The sequence below is a fragment of the Chaetura pelagica genome, unplaced genomic scaffold (assembly GCF_000747805.2).
Source record: "Chaetura pelagica isolate M959 unplaced genomic scaffold, ChaPel_1.0 scaffold470, whole genome shotgun sequence".
In the NCBI taxonomy this organism is placed as follows: Eukaryota; Metazoa; Chordata; class Aves; order Apodiformes; family Apodidae; genus Chaetura; species Chaetura pelagica.
The window spans coordinates 455,690-459,265 of record NW_009951911.1 but is presented as its reverse complement, the minus strand read 5'-3'; positions in this window follow the sequence as shown (position 1 = coordinate 459,265).

Below are 3,576 nucleotides of genomic sequence, written 5' to 3'. Positions count from 1 at the left end.
TTTCCCTGTATTTATAAATTGGACAACATGTAATGTAACACATCACTATCTTGCAAGCAAACTGTGAAGGCAGAATCCTTGTCATACGAGAGATGCTCAGAAACTATAGAGTTACTGGAGCTCCAAAAGAGCAATTAGATTAGATTCCCATGTGGGATTAATGCTGTGTCTCCATTTACCCTCTGCACTCCTTCACTCAACACAGTCCCACAAGAGGATGCCACTTTGAACAGTTTTAAAAGGCAGATGGGCTTGGCCAGCTCACATATGATCTTCCTTCTCCTGCCAGTATCAGACGTTCATCACACCTACTATTGCCACCCCACACCTGATGAAAACCCTGGGGAGGGCCCCACCATCTCCATGTTGTACACGGCTAAAAGACAACTAAGCTCACAAATACAATTTGTGCTGTATGTCCCATAGATAGGCCAAGGAAAGTGTAACTCCCAGTACTTCTGGGTCAGGTTCTGAACCAAAAGGATAAACTTCTTCCATTATTCAGCAGTTGCAAATGGGAACACAGACATAACAAATCCCTGGCTCCACTGCTGGCCTTCATACAAATCTTATTTTAGGGCTCTGCATGCTACGAATCTCATAAATAATTTATTACTTGGAAAATCATTCTGTGACCCTCAGTGACTTCAGTGGAAAAGCACGTGAAACAGCAGAAATGGGAAATGACACATGGGACAGCACAACCAACAGCCAAGTCCTCACTTTCTGTCACCTCCAGGTCTGGTGTGGGTGACTTTTGTTGCTCTCCACAAAAACAAGGGGTTTACATTTCAGTGTTTCAGCTTCTGCATGTTGATATTTTGGTATATCACATAGTTACTACTGTCAACCACTGGCAGATGTTTTAAAAATTGCAAATGAAGGGAATGAACAGCTGTGGGAGGGAAAAGACACAAAACTGAAGTGAAAATAAGGTGGTGCCAGGGCACCCTGCCCTGCAGCTGGCAGGGCATTGCACAGCAAATGGCAGAGATTTTCAGAGACTCTTGATCATCCCCTCTGATAGATTTAATTTGTCCTCCAAAATACTGAACCGTGTTAATAGCAAACATTATAATCCCCTATTGCCTCTTGCAGTCTTGTGTCTTCCTAAACATGTCACCACTCCTGGAGCTGAAATGTCTGATGCTTACAACTTTCAGCAAACATGATTACTTGACATTAACTTGCAACAACATTTCCCTTAGTTCCTATTATGCTACAGTCACATTTAGCCTTTGCTACTCCTGACTTCTCCCCTCTGCACCAGGCAATACTTCTGAGCATCTACACTGAAACATGAACATGGTCCAAACTCTTAGGTCCAAAGTCATCAACAAACTTCTTATTTCCTCAGGTGAGCACATGTATGATGTCAGATGGTTGTTCTCAGGCTGGTGTGACTGGATGTAACTGAACATAATAGTAACCTTGTTGAGAGATTGCCATCTTCAAATTGATTTTTTTAAAAACAAATTGTGACAGTATTTGTATAGGTAGTAGCAGGCCCCATGTTCACATCCTTTCCATGCATAGTAAGCACTATGTGCACTATGTGTATACTGCTGGGTTTACAGGCCCTTAAATATTTCAGAAATTCACTTGGATTAAAGCTAAGCTGCTGTGAGTCCTTAAACTCCTGTGAATTCTTGCCTTCTGGAGAGTGAGAGAGAAGCATGTTAGTGCCACACATTGATTGCACAGTTAAAATAACAGTGCTAGGATATACAAGACAGCATTCTTTCAATGTAATTAATCCAACCACATCACATTTTCTTGTGTCTTCTGTGTTAAATAAAGACCAGAAAATAACACATCAGCTGGCACAGCCATTCAGACCCTACCCTGCTTGATTTTAACTTGTTACATGAACAAGGGTTTTGCTTTGACTTCAGCTCCAGCCTAGAAAAAGAAACCACAGCATTTTTAAAAGAAATGAAAGACAGCAGAAGCCTGCCTAACATTTTCATCATGTAATTCATATCTTCACTCACAGATGCTTGAAACAGAGGTGTCCAGACTAAGATGATCACCAAAGTTACTACTTATTCAACAGTAGCAGACAAATACTTCCCAAAGGCAATCTACCCCTCCATAGATGAAATGCTGTTGACAATACAACAGGGCTGGCACTGGAAGTAGCTCAAGACACTCACTCCTCTGAAAAACACACCATTTTTATGCATTCGCCTCATTCAAGTAACCAAGACTCACCCAGGCAGAATTCTGTCTGCTTTTCACCTGCAGAGACATCCCCTTTGCAGAGAGTGGTGAAGTTTTGAATGCAGAGCAGGAGTGAGCCCATGACTACTGACAATATTTTTTAACTACCAAAATAAACCAGATAGCCTGACAGGATGGGAGTTCTGCCCTTCATCTTGTCAATCCATCAATCTGTCTGGATGAGCCAGAGCAAGAGCCCATTCCCTTTTGCAGGCTGCCTGGACACTAGTGATAGGGCCATAAATCAGCTAAGTGAATAAGTAAAACATTTGGGAGTCACAGGATTTGGAGGTACTAGTGGAGTCACAAGTAGTTATTTACGAGGCTCAGACAGGGGGACACACAGACAAGATGTGACATAATTGCTGGCAGAGCCTGGTGAGCAAAATCAGCCAAACTTGTAGAGAAGTGACAGGCAGTGAGTGGTTCAGATAGAAGTGATGGGTCCAGAGGCACAGGGGGGACCACAGACCCTATTGATGTACAAAGGCTTTAGCACAGAGCACAGAAGACTTGAATCATCATTCTAATAAATTAATCAGAAACAAATGCAGAATTCTAGTTCTTACTTGTAATTAATAAAAAACAGGACAGTCCTGACACAGCAAATGTTCTAAACAAACCACCAAATTGTTGTGTTCTCAGTCTCAAATTCTAGCTGTGCTTCACACCAGAGACCCAGATACTCACTGAGAAGGAGGATCTCTCACCCTACACTTCTTTTTAGTTTTGGGTGGGCTTTCATTATTTGTTAACTCTAAGTAATATTTTGGGTTGGAGTCTTCCCATCTCAGAAGTTTTTTAAAGGAAAACATCAAAGACTTTGGTTAGAACCACAAAACTTCAGTTTTTTTCAGGGCAACAACTACAGAAGTGCAGTTTCATGAAAACTTCTGAGCAGGTCACAGAGGAGGAATGTCACAAGCCCTGCAGTGATGAATGGAGGGGTTGTGTAGAGTGGGGAGGAATGCCCAGGGATCAGGTTTTGTGTGACTTATCCCTTTGGTAAATCTATACTTGACTTGATCTTCTCTTCTGCCTCAGGGATTATGAATGCACAGAAGTGATTGCTCAGGCTGTCCCCAATGTACATACAGATACACCAGACACTCTATAGCTATTTATTTATGAAAGAGGCATTGGTACAAAATGCCAAAAGGAGACAAACACCATCTGTATTTTCTAAGTGAACAAAAGCGATTTAGAGCCAACTCCAGTGGGCAGAACATTGAATTTGTGTCCATTTGGTGAGGCAAGAATAGGGTGACCACACAAGAGCAGGTCAGTCTGTTCCCTTCCATGTCTGCAACACATCCATGAATTCTTTCACAACATAGACACGTATTTCCCTAC